The following is a 16,319-nucleotide window of genomic DNA, read 5'->3' as shown; positions in this document are numbered from 1 at the left end:
ATCATGTGCCAGGGACTGCTCTTCCCAGAAGAGAAGCAAAGGGGATGATGGCCAAATCCATCAAGGCTCCATACAGTAGGTGGGGACGTCCCCCCCGAAAAGACCACTAGTGGGCCAAGGCAACACATAGCCACTGCAAATGGAATGATACAATCTGCATTACAAGTTATCTTAAGGGCTGCTCAGGCTAAAATCCTGGAGTCATGCGTGGTACCTCTATTTCTTAAATATTGTGCCCCTGATCTTCCCCTGAGGAAATCCTGTTAAGTTCAACATACATCTAGAAATACACTCCTTCCCAGCACTAGGGCCATCACCCTGGTTCAGGTCCTGTCGTCTCTTGCCTGGATTGCTGATACAGCCTCCTTTGTCTTCTTTCACGGTGGGAAACCTCTCCTCCCCCATGACCTCCATCTCATTGAGAATGAAAGCCATTTCCCACACTCTGGCCCCTGCCTACTTTCTTGCCTTGTCTCCTGTTAACTTTTCTCCTCGCTGACTCCCTTCCTGCCACCCTGGCCTCCTTGTCCAGACTTGGTCCTCTTTCAAGACCCCTGCTACCTCCCAACTTAGGTCTTTACTCAAATACCACTTTGTCGGTGAGACTTGTCCTGTTAAAAATTGCATCCCCCTCTATTTCTCATTCTCTGTTCTTGCATTTTAGCTACAGGGTTTAGCATTCGTAACTTAGCGTGTCTGTTAAGGATCTTGCCTCTCTCTCTCACACACACATACACACGCTAGATTGTAAGCTCCATGAGGCTGACATTTCTGTTCAGTGCAGGATTCCTGTGCCTAGAACAGGTTCATTAGACAGGCTTAATGAATACTTAATTAATGATGTACTTGAGATATGGAAGTATGCACTCAAGAGTGGTCATCCACATTATTGGTCACCAGAGGCTGTTTCCACATGCAGTGAGTATAAAAAACAAGATGGAACACTGCTATGAACAATCAAGTCCCAATGCCCCCCTGCCCCAGGCTACAGGGTGCTGTGCCTTTCTGGGTCTGCCAGGTACCCCTTTACCCATGTGTGCCCAGTACCACATTTCTGAAATGGTCCATCTGTCTTAAGCATGGATGGGCCAGTCTGCCTCATGACATGCATCACCATCATAGCATTTGGAAAGTTTCATTGTGCACCATCTCTTCTTCTCATCCTTCTAGAATCATTTTTCCCTAGCCTCTCCATTTCAGTGGATGGTATTATTATCCACCCAGTTGCCCTGGGCATCACCTTAAAAACTCAACACCGAAGCCTCAGTCCAACGCCTGCCATGAGGGGTACCATGATTTAATCATTCCTTCTTGCATTCATTTATTCTGAAAAAATTTAATGAAGTCCTGCCATGGGGTAGGTACTAGAGTCAAAATACTTCCAAAGGATCACTAAAAATATGCCCATTTCTCCCTGCCTCCTCTTTCCACTTCCTTAGTCCAGACACCATGTTGCAGATGGATTAGATACTATCTTCCTCACCAGTCTCACGTTCTGTCTCAGTCTTTCCTTTCTTCAACTTATCTTCTGTCCAGAGCCAGAGTGATCTTTCACTCCCATTTTTCAAGAGTGACTCTCCCTCCTTGTTTTTGTGGTGCAGCCCCCAAGGCTCACAAGAATATTCATAATTTAGCCCCTGCTAACCTCCATATCTCTCTCTCTCACCAAACTCTTTTAAACTCCAGGACGTCTCAGCCTCGGCAGCATTGATATTTGGCATTGGATCATTCTCTGTGGCAGGGGCTGTCCTGTGCATTGTAGGATGTCTAGCAATATTGCTAGCCTCCTCCTGCTAGACGCCAGGAGCATCCCTCCCCAGTTGTGATAACCCAAGATCTCGCCAGACATTGCCAAATGCTTCTTAGTGAGCAAACCTGTGTCTTCATTGAGAACAGCAGCTCCAAAAAAATAGAAGCATGAGTGTCTAATACGTCCAATGTTCTCCCTTGTTTTCAGGCCATTGTGGAACCTTTCTTCTGTTCTCTTTTCTCATCCACCTCCTTACTTCTGGCTGTAACTCTTGCTCACCTTTCATAGCTCAGCTCTAACAACACCTTCTATGTATGGGGAGCTTTCCTGGTTTCTCCCCGGGTAGTATTGATATGGGCAGATCCTCATGGTCCTATGGGGAAAACTGACCTTAGAGTGGAGTGAAGATAGGTTTGGTGGGGCTTAGAGACAGGTAGCATGTGGCAGATATTGGCAGGAAGAGACAACATTTCTGGTGGTTCCAGTTGAATCCCCACAGAAGCAGACCTGAGGCAAGGATTCAGAGAGAAGTTATTTATCGGGGGGAACACTTGTAGTGATGGTGGTGGGATGCTAAAGTAGTGATACAGGGGAGAGAAGGCAGCCGACAGAATTTATCAAGCCACTGACCACTGTGTAACTGAAGCTTAATCTCACTGTGGGAATGCATGGAACCCATGTAGATACACACCATAGCATTCTCCCACCTAAGGGCAGGGGAGCTGGGGTATTTATACTCCAGCTCTCATTAGCTATTGATTGACGGGCAGTACTTCTCCAGCATTCCAGGTGGGCAAAGCAGTTTCAGCATCGGGCAAAAGAAATTCAGGTGTTGAATGTTAACACATCAAACGCCAGGCCAGTGAGCACTGACCTGGTAAAAGTGAGGGGACCTGCATGGGGCATATCCCCCACGTCTGCTCCATGTGAGGACCCCAAGGTTTTGAGTCTGCAGAACTGTGAGATGGGCAGTGCCATTTTCAAAACAGGGGAAATGCATCAGGAGAGCTGGTTTGCTTCTTGGAATGAAAAGTGCTACATCCTTAAGAGGTTGCCTTTGAGATTCTGGTGGCAGTTGGACTGAGCTCTCTAGAAGACAGCCAGAAGTGGGGAAGCTAAGAGTGGAGACAGATTACAGCTGAGGAATCTGGGTGTGGAGGCATCCTTGCAGAGCTGAGGGTGAAGCCTTCAAGATGAGAGAGGTGGGCAGGGGAGGGAGGAGGGCTACCCTCCCTGGAGAAGACTCTGTATTTGGGATTAGCTTTGCGGCTTTTCCCGAAGTCTGTGCAGCAGTGGGGAAGTGGTGGTTGCTGGGATGCCTGCCGCTTGGGGCTAAGCCACTGCGTTTCCAAATAAAGACTTTCACAAACAAACACTCCTTAGAATGAATTTAAGGGGCTAAACTTTATCACTCACGCACACATAACAGGCAACCTTTCCCTGAGGCAATGCAGGAGGAAGTTTTAAACTTTTTAAAACCTTGTTCTATTGAATTATCTTCAAAAGTGCTTTAGAGTGCGGGACCAGGGTGAGGAGGGACAGATGGGGTTAGCGATTTGGCATGCTACAGCTTTATCTTGGTGCATTAAAAATATGTGATGCTTTTTAATGTAGCAAGCCATCAGGTTAATAAACAAATGATTGCCAAGTTTGTAATTGGCAAAGAAGGAGGCGATAATCTATAAGGAGCTTTGTGTCCCAACCAATTTATTCTCTAACAGAACTTCATTCCCTCCATCGTCGAAAACTCCCAGGGAGTCTTAAGAGCTAAAAAACCCAAATCGGCTGAGCTTGGTTTCTCTAGCGACTTCTCCTCTTCTGGCTTCCTCTCCCACCCAGATAAGACTCGTGGAAAACCCGTTTCTTTAAAATGCCACTGCTCACCTGGCCTAGCAATGCCAGGTTTGTTGCTTGTGAGTGCCCTTCTATCCTGAGAGCTGGAAAGAAGTGAATTACATGGCAGAATTCATTTTAAATCCTTGTGGGTTACACAGAACCAGGAAATAAAATGGTGAGTTTCATGGGAACATAAACTAGTACTGTCCAGGATTCTTAGCAGAGTATGAAGGGGCTCTGAAATTAAAGCTCTGCCTGCTTGCTCCCTGTCTCTTTGGTCCAGTGTTTAATGCAGGACTGCCTCACCCGGTTGGCCACATTTCCAGTGTATGACTCCAGGGGGCGCCACCATTCACCTCATGATCTATGTGAACGGAGCCACTACCCTGGAGTGAGCTCACCCTGCTCCACCGTACACGGTGGTCCTGGTGAAAAGATGCGTTTTTTGGAGTTAGATTGGCCTCGGACTTATCCCACAAAAAGAATCACCTTAGATGGGTTTCTTCCTTTCTAAAATGGGGGTTATAATACCACCTTCCTCAGGGCATCGTGGTCAGAAATGATTCAAGAAATTGCCTTTGCTCTTAATTTTCCTTAGCGTAGACTTCTCACCTGGGCAAAACGCTCTTCACTTTTCCAAGCCCACCTCAGACACCATCTTCTTGATCCTTCTGATACCCAACCCCACCCCACCCCCAGCCCCAGTTCCCTCTTCTCAATGACATCTAAATATACATATGCAACTGGCCATGTTGCAACTTGCAAGTGCCATTAAAGGCTGATGTTTTTTTCATTTTGTTTTAGCGCATTTCTCGTATTTTGTGGCCAACTCTACTTTCACATGCCCATTTCTGCACCTAAATCTGTGTGCTTGCTTGCGTGCCTGCTTTGGACTTACTCCTCCATCTCCTGGGAATGGAACCCATCTTGGAATGGTTTGAGCAGCTGCACCGTCCCCTCTTAGAGTCCCTGTCATTCAGACAGGACTGACACCTCCCTCTAACTCCAGGGGCCTGCGGTGACTCAGGCTTGTCCAATCAGCATTTTCCATTCCTGTGGCCGTGGCGATTGGTTCCCCAATGGGCATGTGACCAGCTCTATCCAAGGAGACTTGTCCCTGGAAAGAGACTCTTTTTCCTGGGGTTATGAAACAAATAGGATATTGGCCTGGGGTTATCTGATGACCTTGTTGTGGTACATGGGTATCATAGACTGAATGTTTGCACCCCTGCAAAATTTATATGTTGGAAACCTAACCCCCAAAGTGATGGTATTTGGAGATGGGGTCTTTGGAAGGTAATTCGATCATGTGGATGGGACACTCATGAATGGGATTAGTGCCCTTCTAAGAAAAGAAAGGAGAGCTTTCCCTCTCTCTTTTTCCTCCTCCCCTCTTTGCTTTCTGCCGTGTGAGGATACAATCAGAAGGTGGCTACATGCAAACCAAGAAGTGGGCTCTCTCCCAACATCAGGTTTGCTCATACCTTGATCTTGGACTCCCTAGCCTTCAGAACTATGAGAAATAAATGTTCCTGAAGCCACTGATTTTACAGTATTCAGCTATAGCAGCCTGAATGGACTAAGACAATAGGGAAAGCCAGTCTGAACACAAAATGTTAAAAAGATACTCATTTCTGAAATCATTTGAATGTCGGCACCTGCATCTAGTTGAGCCTGGAGATTTGAATTTTTCAGTTTTGTGCTAAATCAAATCCCTCCCCACCGCCACTTTGCTGTGTGTATAAGTTAGCTCAAAATGTGGTACCAGACTGTACACCCTCCAACACAGTCTACTCTACTAAAGCGGGAGAAATTTGAGAGCAAGATAGTGGGTCTGCTTGACACGTTCCGGCACTCATTATGTCAAATTCAAAAATGCCGAACTCAGAAGCTCAGAGGCAGAGATTTAACAACCGAAAATCAGGCGTAGTCCACCAGATGAATTAAGATAGCCTGTAAGCCTGAGACGTTTAAGTCATTTTTTACCCAGAAATACAGTGATTCTTCTATGTCACAGCCCAGATGACTCTGTCAGCTCAGCAAATGTCTTTGGAACTGACAAGTGATTAAACCAGCCGAAAGCCCCAGTCATGTGGCTTGGTTATTGATGCTGCTGCTGGACCAGGGATGAGCCATTAGCATGTGCTTTGGGGGCTGTCGGTCTGTACATGGACCCAGAGGAAAGACTGGGTTCTTCAGACATTTCCTTGGTTTACCCGGAAGGAGAATGTCTCCTGCCCAGAGGGGCTCCAGAGTTGAAGGCATGAGGATGTATGTCTTGTGTCTTCTTTCAGAGCCAGCGACTAGTTCTCACCCAGCTGGTGGGTAATTTCAGCAGAGAAGTTGACCAGTGAGTTCCTTGACAAGATGTCTCAGTCCTTCACTTTCATTGTATTTATTGGAACAATGTCACCATATAAAATTACAACAGCAGCTAATATTTGTTTATTGGTCCTTTCCATGTAGCAAGTATGCTGGTACCATTCCAAGTCCCGGGGGATGAAGTGGTGAATGGTACCAACCTATCCTTGTTTTTCATAAAGTGTATATTTTAGTGGGAGAGACGGATGGTAAAGCCAATATGTGGACAAGATAATTTTACGTTTTGATAAGTGATGTCGAAGAATCCATAGGAGGATGCGATAGAGTAATTGATGGTGGGGGATAGTTAGTGGCGGTGGGAGAGACCCATCTTTGGAAGAGTCAGTTCCAAAGTGAAGCCATCTCGGAAGAGGTAACACTTGAAATGGAGACCTACAGGTGGAGGAGGAGCCAGCTAAGGGTAATGCAAGAAAGGGTGAGCCAGGCAGGGAAAACAGCAAAGACAAAGGCCCTGGGGCCAGCATGAGGTTGGCATGGTGGAGAAAAGGAAGCTGGCACATGGTGGTGAGAAGGAGAGACATGTGGGATGGAGCTAGAGACAGGAAGGGGTGAGCTCACGCTGGGGCCCGTACACGTGGTAGGAAACTTGGCTTCCGTTCACGAGTGTGTTACTCTGGTTTTCTCTTCATAGAGGATGACTAAGTAGGTACTTCTGACGGACCAAGGGTATTGCTGAAGTTCACACCACTCACGGGTGACGAAACCATGATTGGCTACTTCTGTTTGCAGGATCCGTCTGCTTCAGCTTGGGTGGAGGCCACCATGATGTTAGCTGGTTTCTAAGCCGTGGATGGATCCCATAGAAGACAGCGCAATGCCCGCTGATACCTCTCTAGCGGAAGTGTCGCGAGGGTCTACAAGGAGATCATGAAGGTGGATCTCTTAGTGTCAGGCAGCATCCGTGCATGCTAAACAATGCAGTGCCTCCTCTGCTGGATGCCTGGTCTCCACTTTGTGCAAATGAATAAAAAATTGTGGTAAAATACACATAATGTAACATTGACCACTTCAACCATTTTAGAGTGTATGGTTCAGTAGTATTGAGTATATGCACACTGTTGTGTAACCAACCTCCAGAACTTCTTCATCTTGCAAAGCTGATGATTTATCCTCATTATAAAACAACTCCCCATTTCCTCTCCCCAGCCCCCTGGCAACTACCATTCTACTCTGTCTCCATGGGTTAGATGACCCTAGGGACCTCACATAAGCGAATCGTACAGTATTTTGTGTGTGTGTGACTGTCTTATTTCACTTAGCATAATATCCTTAAGGTTTATCATGTTGTAATATGGGTCAGAATTTCCCTTCTCTTTTATGACTGAATAACATTCCATTGTATGTATATTCCACGTTTTTCTTCTTCATTCATCCAACCGCGGACACTTTGCCTTCGCTTTTTGTCTCCTGTCTGTCAGGCTGCTCTGAGGATGGTTGTACAGGTACCTCTTTGCGACTCTGCTTTCAGTTTTTGTGGACATATTCCCCCAGGTGGAATTGCTGGATCATCTGCTAACTCCTTTTCTAACGGTTTGAGGAACCACTGTATTGCTTTCCACAGTAGCTGCATCATTTTACGTTCCTGCCAACAGTGTGTAAAGGTTCTGATTTCTCCACATCTTTGCCAACACTTGTCTTTTTTTTTTTGTTTTTTTTTTGGTTTTTTTTTTGTTTGTTTGTCTGTAATAGCCCTCCTAATGGGAGTGAGGTGTTCGATTCATGGAGTCTTGGCTACTTCCTCAGGAACTATGTCGTGTGTAGAGCAATTGACAACATCTCATTATTTCAGTCCCTTCTGTCCGAACTTCCCGATGAAAGCTGCATAGGCCATTGAGATGCAATCCTTACCTTGAAGGTAAACAAATGGCATTCTGCCCAGAAGAACAGTCTTGTAGCTCCAGGACCACATTTGTCTGCTGTCTGAGAAGCCACAATTTCTTTAGAATGATTGGGGGAAGGTGGGGGCTTGAGTTTCTATCTCGTGCACTTGAAAGTCCCCAAACCTTCCCCATTGAAACGTGGTGAAAATGCTATTTCTCTCTTCGAGTTGCACGGCTCACAAATGAAATGATTTGTAGGAACAGTCTGAATGAAGGGCCCCGTTCATCAATGCTGCATGAGTGATGTAGGCATATCTTCATTTTTACATTATTTATCACGGCGGCCAGATGGGTACGTTGGCTGTAATATTCATCAGTGAGGAATACAAATGCAGCTCCGGCACACTGACATCTGGGCCCGGTCTGACCACCCAGGGGGCTGGAGTGCATGTGTGCAGCGGGGGACGATGGGGCCCTCTGCTTCTAGACAGTTCGGGAGGGCTGCAAGTTCTGGTGTTTGACACTCGATTAGTCACCCGTAAGTAGCTCCCATCAGAGCACAGGAGAAAGGGTCTGAGGGATGCAGAGACTTGGGCGAAGGACAGGCGATGTCCTCTGAGTGGTGATGTCGACACCAGCATTTGCACAACCCACTCATCTTGGTTTTTAAGGCCAATGCAAAACTTCCAGTAACAGCGACCACTAACATTTAGGAAGACAGTATAATGCAGTGGCTGCTACAATTCAGGTGTTTGTGTCCGCCTCCTCCAAAATTCAGACATTGAAACCTAGCCCCCAGTGTGATCAGGAGGCGGGGCCTTTGGGAGGTGATGAGGTCATGAGGGTGGAGCCCCCACGAAGGGGGTTCGTGCTCTTATGGAAAAGACCCGGGAGAGCTCGCCAGCCCCTGTGGCCATGTAAAGTCCAAGGAGAAGGTGGCGGTCTGCAGATCCTCAACAGACCCTGGAGCTGCTGGCGCTGTGACCTTGGCTTTCCCAGCCTCCAGGACTATGACAAACATGTTATTTGTAAGCCACCCAGTTTGTGGCATTTTTGTTACAGCAGCCCGAACGGATGAAAACAGTGGATAAGAGTGTGGGCACTGGGCTCAAATCCTGGCTCCCCGACTAGGTACAGTGTGGCTTTGGACAAGCAAGTGTCCTCGTGCTCCTCGCCTGCGTAATTACATAATGCAGGTGCTTATGTGCAAAGTGGCTGTGAGGAGTCCTTGAAAAAACATGCAGGGGATAATATGGTGTGCCATGCAATGCTGGTTCAAAAAGATCTCAAAGGTGTCGTACTGGTGACAATACAAAGGGCAGAGTGTTATACAGAGTAGGTTCCCAGCTGAGCAGGAAAAAAAAAAACAGTTGTAGATTGAATTGGTTGGCGTGTACGTAGCACTTCTGGAAGCTTTTACACACAGCACTAACTGGTTTCCTCTGGGGAGGTGACTCGCAGCGAGGGGATGTCTAGTTTACCGCGGTCTTGATGCTTTATTTTAGTATATGCATGTAAGAGTGTTTTCAAGGGCAAGGTTTCATTTTCAAACCAAAGAGTGAGATAAAGAAACATGCTTCTGTCCCAAGGGAGGGTATTTTTCTCTGTAGACTTGGATAGAAACCTTTTTAGTGGCCGGTGGTGAGTCTCTCCTAGACCCTGGTTTTCCCATGTCCTTTGGGTCTTAACTTGAGGCACATGGGTGTCCTGCATTGGGTGTTGCACTGTTTCTCTGCCCCACTCCCTGTCTGAGCCGAGAGCCCACACCCAGTCATCATTCAAAGGGAAAATGGGGAACCAGGACAATCCCACATTGACCCTTGGCTGCAGGCATGCAAGGTGGTTGGTCCCTGAGCAATTTGAGGAAAAGACCCACTTCTCCCCAAGTCAACATTTGAGAGCTTAAGTGAGTCATCAGTTCTCAAACTCCACATCCAGGGCATAGTTCGCTTTCTTCTGTAAATGAACCAAAAATGGTGAAGAGCCTCTCGCTTCAGGGTACTTCGTGGGGCTATGTATTCTCCTCGAGCATCGGGCTGTTCACACAGTTTGCCTCTTTTTCAGCCGTGTTCTTCATTTGATTTATCAGAGATGATCCTCAGTAATTCAGTCTGATATGGTTCCCTGTATCCAACGACAAACACTTGAGAGAAACCAGGAAATCTATCTTTATATTAAATAGTAACACTGACCCTTTCATTATCCTCTCAGAATTGCAAATCAACCTTGCTCTCTCCGCTAAGAGAGAGGATCTAAGATTCGTTCAGTGTTGACTCCTACATAATTATGTTATTCGGTGTTAAATATAATAGGACTTGGTTTTGCAGAGCCAGGAGGGGGCAGTACCTTTCCTTTTTTCCTGTTGTTAAAAAAAAAAAACCAAAAAAACCCCATGTTTCGTGCATAGAAAGAGCTCACCTGTTTTCTCTAAAACTCCACCGATTTTTCTTCTGCGGATGGAAAATTTTGAGCTTTGTTGTGACTCTGGTTTTATGTAATACTCCCATTAGTTTTTAATTAGTGTCCTTCCAAATGACCTCCTGTCAATGGCCCAAAACAAATTTTGCACTTGCAAAAATTAACTTTTTTTGCACTTTCTAAATGAGACGAAATCATGACTTGTCTTCGGGTCTATCTGCCTGTTCTTAAGTAGGTGACAGTGGAAATGCCACCAGATAAACTACAATCTGAAATTAAAACCAAAACCAAAACCAAAACCTGAACTAAAAACTGAAATCAAAGTAAGATGCTTTGGTGTGTTCAGGTGCTGGTGAAAAATGAGAGAAGAGAATGATGCCTTTTAGGTCAATGGGCGGTTTCCTTGTACATTCCTCTGCTTCGGCCAGCACAGCGACTTGGATCCTGTGTGCACGCCCCAAGACTGAGTCAGTGAGCAGCGTTTGGACTGAAACCCAAACGCGAGCACGCTTTTCTTTTTCGGGGCTTGCTGCTTCCTTGAACTTACACATTTGAATGCCATTAACTTATGTAACTGCTGCGTTCCCTACCCGGGTACCTCATATAGCTGGCTAGTTTGAAGGAACACCAAGTGTTCTCTGTGGGATGACTTGGGGGTGGCTTGGGGATTATTATTGGCTGTGCTATAAATGTCTGGGAAGAGAAGCAGAGGACACCCCCAGGACACAGTTAACACCTCCTAATGGCATAGCCTGTGTGCTACCCAGAGAAATAACTGCATATAGTGCTGACGCAACGGGACCTTCACGTACTTGGGTATATGGAGATTATATATATATATATACACACACACAAACATACATACATATACATATACATATACATATATATACACATACACACACCCTCACAAGTCACAATTCCACAGGAGGAAGAGGTCACACTCATTTTTTTCCCCTGTAATTCTGACCACCTCAAACTGGGCACTTCTAAAGGATATTTTCTTAAGCATCCAAATTCTCATTAGTCTTCATTTTCCAGTTGTTGCCTTTTTTTTTCTTCATTTTTCCCTTGCTTCCTCCTACACCAGATGAAGCGCAAGGCAAAAATTAGATTATACACAAATTGTACACTGATTTATTAGCCTGAGCCAGGACTTTAATGAGGGAAAAGGAAACAGTATAAACAGCTCTTGGGAGATGTGTTTGAGTGGAGCTCTGCAGCTGTACCGACTTTCAGGATGAATTTGGGAAGCGGATATTCTCCCCACTCCTTCCTCTGGCGGAGGAGGAGGAGGAGTGTGTCCGTATAAAGATGCCCCGGCCGCTCATCACATAGGCTGACCTGTGTGAGCATCTCTGTGAAGTACCCCCTCAATTTCAGGACAACCCATTTTGACTTCTGCTTTAAATGGCCATTCAGTCTTCAGTGTTCTCTGCTATAGTTTACTTCATTTCTCTGTGCCTCCTCTTACGCATGTGAGCAGGATTATTCTTACAGTATTTCATGATTTCACTTTGGAATCATGGCAGCCTATTCTGGAGTCGCAGCTGTAGCCCTTATGCACTTAGAGAGGGAGAGAAGAGAATTCTCTTGGATCCCTTTAACTTCCTCATCTGTAAAATGGGGAGATCATAATATTGCTGCCTTCACAAGTTTGCCTTGAGATTTATTTGAAATAATGCAGTCGAATTCTTAGCATCAGGCCAACCACAAATACATGACAATCCAACATTTAAAAAATTTTTTTACTATTGTTCCCTAACTTTTTCATTATGATTTTGGAAAATTTCTTCAAGCAGCACCCTGGTTCTTACAGTCACATCTTAAGTGAAGCTTCTACAAGACTACGGTGGTGTAGTATTTTTGCCTGTAAACAGTTTTCAGCTTGGGGAGATACAAGGTTGCTGTTTACTCATCAAATAACTGAAAATGTAACTTGAGCAAATTTCTCTCTTGTGCGAACAGTGAAAACCCTTTCTCTTTATAGAGAAGGCAAGATTCCTTGAGCCCAACTGTATGCTGAATGTTTCATAACCTTGAAAATTGTTCATCTCTGTGAAGTAATCCCTTTTATTACCAAATATAAGGGGAAGATGAAGTTGTTAATTCTCCGTGCATCTGAAGTGGTGACATTCAGCAAACAGCCCATTACCCACCCACCCCCAACACAAAGCACAAGTGCTCAGTATAGGGAAAGGCGGCTTTCAAAAGCTGCCTTGTATGTGAGCTTCCCCGTGCTGGCTAGTGCTGGATATTGATTCTGAATAATTCAAATAGCAATAGAATTGGGTTTTTCATGACAGTCAATCAGAGGCATTTTATATTTAATGCTCAATGGAAGAAACGCAGTGTCTTCTTATCTTCTGAATTCCAAAGCCATTAAAGTAATTGTAGGTCATTAAGCTAAATTTCTCTGCATAATCGGGATAGTTAATCTAATTCATGTTCCACTCAAAACAGTAGAGAAGACGACCTGACGAATTTTTAGTTACTGCTATGTACGTGTGTGTGTATACATGTGTATATCTGTATGTGTATGTCTGCACACACACTTAGTCAAAGCAGTGTCACTTTACCACCATTCGTTTCATTCAACACAATCAAAACATTACATGGGGCTAATTTTCAATAATTCATTTGATACTGTTTTTCAGATATTCTCATGGCCTCTGATATGAGTAGCTTCTGTTGAAATGGAAATACTAAATTAAGCAGCTTAGCTTTTTTTAATATGATCATTCTGATCTCTTCTTTGTCAGCCACCACTGTGCAGAATTGCCTGAAATATATATTTCAGAGAGAGAGAGAAAGAAAGTAGGGGGTCACCAAGCCCCAGAGATTCTGACTTAATTGCTCTAAGGTTGGGATCTGAGAATCAGTATTTTCAAAAAGCTCCCCAGTTGATTCTAGTGTTCAGCCTGGAGTGACAACCATGGTAAATCTAATTCACTCATTTATTCAAAAATTGTTTATCAAGTCCCTGCCATGTTCTACAATCACACAGGCATTCTGATGACGAACAAGATGAGCAGGATTGTCTCTAGGAACCTTCAAACGAATCCAGTTGAAAACTTTAAAATGCTGGCGTTAACCACAAAACCAAAGACAGTATCTGTGTACAGCTCCCTGGACAGCCGAATACGTCTGCCTCTAGAAGGGTCATCAAAACTCGAGACTGGAATTGGTTTCTGAAGAGTTTCTGGCTGTTGGTAGAGTTTACTTCATTCTGTTCTAAGTTAAAACCTATAAACCTCAATACAGTTGGCCCTCCGAGTCCATGGATTCCACATCTGTGGATTCAACCATGGACTAGAAATACTTGAAAAAAATGTCCGGAAAGTGCCAAAAAGCAAAATTTGAATTTGCCATGTGCCAGCAACTATTTACATAGCATTCGCATTGTATTTACAACTTTTTACATAGCATGTACGTTAGATAGTAGAAGTAACCTACCTAGAGATGGTTTAAAGGATATGGGAGGATATGATTAAGTTACGTGCAGATGTAACAAAATTGAGCATCTCCAGAGTTTGGTACCCATGGAGTTCCTGGAACCAGTCCCCAGCGGAAGCTGAGGGATGGCTGTGTCTAATCACAGACTTGTTTGTTGGAAGGTAGGAATATAGCTGAAAGCAAAATTCTGCCTATTTGCAAGTTGGATTTCGAAGTCAGTCATCTTCTATATTAACTTAGGTCAGGTTGTTTCTGCCTCCGTGAAGGAGTGATACTTCTCATGGTAAGCACTCATACTTGTAGGACAAATGAGGTTTGGGAGAATGCTATTTTGAAGAGAGAATAGCCCATGATGGGTCTTCCTAAAACTTTGCATAGAATGCCTCACTTTAAGAAGAGGAGATGGCTTATCAAAACTTCAGGTCTTAACGTGTGGACAGGCAGGTGTTTGACTTCTTGATCATTCTCCTCCAGGAAATAATTTGGAGAGTTTGGAAATAACCGTGGAGATAATCTTGATACTGTTTAGAAATGCCTGGGCTGTATGTTAAAAAGACATTTTTCTACCTCTGCAATCCCTGCTTCCTCTGAGTATTTGCTTCCCAAAAAGAAGTCTAAAATATTTATAACTCTATCTATCTGAAGAGGAGGAGGGAACATGGGAACAAAGCCTGAACAAATATGAAAGATTTATATGAGGAGACGTAGAATCGTCTGGCAGCGCAAACACTAAAGATGGGAGGAGCAATGGATGGGGAGAATCCATGTGATCTCACATGTGTTAGTTTTAGGATATGAAAAATACCAGCTAGTAAGCAGTAAGTGTGCGGAATTCATATATACATTCCTGAAAAGGGGGGTGGATTCAGGGATGATAATGACACATGCATTGGGTACCAAGGAGACCAGTCATTTTGTGGCAGATTTTCATGAATAAGCAAGTGAAGACTTTTACGTACAATGCCACTCCCCTGGACCCCCAGACTATTTTCAGAGTCATCATTAGAGACAGTGAGATGAAACTGCCTTTCAAGTGGATTACAGAATTCCAGAAAGACACTTCAGATGTCATTTACTAGAGGCTTCTCATACCTGGCTGAGGATCAGAACCCCAAGTGAACTTTAATCCCAGACCCTGGCCTGTCTTCCTGAATCAGAATCTCCAGGTACAGGGTCTAGAGATTCCTAATCTTATAGGCTCCCCAGTGAGCCTTATTATGATCCATAAGCCAGTATTTAAGAACCACTGGAATCTTCTATGTCATGGTCCAGAAGAGTGTATATCTTACAACTCAGATCAGAAGCCAGACTCTAGATTCCTGTTCCAGGAATATCCTTTGTCTTTCAAAACCTAGTTATACCCGTCCCTTGGAAAGCCTGAATTAGAGGATGATACTATGGGGGAGTCCATCCTGAGGATGGCCAGTGAGTTGCTGAAACAGGCAAGTCTAAGGAAAGAAACAAAAGTCAGATCCTAGAGGACCTAGATTCAGTTGCTCTAGTCTAACCTGAAATGGTAAGATAGATCAGGAAATAGAGTCCAGCATAACTACGAAAGATCTGGAAATAGTGCCACAAGAGTGGGCAGATACTGACTGATTATCCTTGTGAACCCTTGACATCCCATGTAGGGCTATACTTTAGAAACAGGGAGTAGGTGACCCAAAATTTCAGTGTTGCAGAATGCTGCCCTCCCCACATCCATCCTCTGGGCTTGTCATTTCCCTGTGTTCCTGCAGGCTTGGGGCGCCAGGATCTGTATCTTTCTGCATGAGGGCATTTCCCAGGATTATAGGAAGTTTCTTTGCTTATGCTCATCAGAAACCAGAACTGGGAGGGGATTAACAACCCAATGAGTCTTGAGAGCTGGTGTGTAAATACCCCAGCTCCCTCAGCCCCGGGTGGGACGATGCTAAGGACTTGTCTTACAGGTTTCTCCACATTGTGTGGCTGGCTTGTCAGTGAATCCTTTATTAAAGGATATGCCTTTAGTTCTCTGGGCACCTTTCTTTCTCCCCTGATGGATTCCCTTGCTCCCAAATAAACTGTTCTCAAATCCTTGGCTCATCTCAAATCTGACATAGAAGAGTGATGTATGAGGTTAGCTAAGCCTGTGAAAACTAATTTGAAGTTTTTTTTTTTTGAAGCATCCAAGAGAATCTTAGGGAACCCCATGGTGAGGAGCCAAACTAGGAAACTTTAGAGGTTCACCCCTCTTTTCTCCTTCCTTCTCTCCTCTGCTGCTTCTGCATGGTCTCTGGTCTTTTCTCTCTACACATCTGATCTTTTCTTCTCTCTGAAGTCTGGCTTCCCCTGCTTACTCATAGTTCCTGCTTCTCTACCACCTCAGCTAGCTTATACCTCAATAACAGTGGTGCCAAGTTTGGTCAAGAATCCATGGTGAAATGCCAGCTCCAGCTTTCACCATCTCTGGTTCAAATCATCAGGCCCCAGTTCAAATTCTGAGGAGGAAGAGAGCCTTTGATGGACTCAGTTTGCCTGCCTAGGAATGAGTGTCCTGAGGCCGGTGAGCTCCCTGGCTCAGCCATCTGCACTGCACCTGCCCTGCGGTGGGGGTTGGAGTGGGCAACGACTGAGGACAGGAAGTTCATGGGGCTCATTGAATAGCTCTTCCAGGGGGACAGGTATAGGATGTT

The 16,319-nt window shown here is 44.8% G+C and overlaps 1 protein-coding gene across 2 annotated transcripts in view; it reads left to right on the top strand.

Moving 5' to 3' along the window:
* RBFOX1 (RNA binding fox-1 homolog 1) overlaps positions 1–16,319 on the top strand; it is a 1,384,890-nt gene that overhangs the window by 558,121 nt on the left and 810,450 nt on the right. The gene's annotated exons all lie outside the window — the stretch shown is intronic.

This window comes from Vicugna pacos, chromosome 18 (assembly GCF_048564905.1).
Source record: "Vicugna pacos chromosome 18, VicPac4, whole genome shotgun sequence".
NCBI classification, from domain to species: domain Eukaryota; kingdom Metazoa; phylum Chordata; class Mammalia; order Artiodactyla; family Camelidae; genus Vicugna; species Vicugna pacos.
Note: the sequence above shows the minus strand (reverse complement) of the source record. Positions and strands in the feature narration are given on the sequence as shown.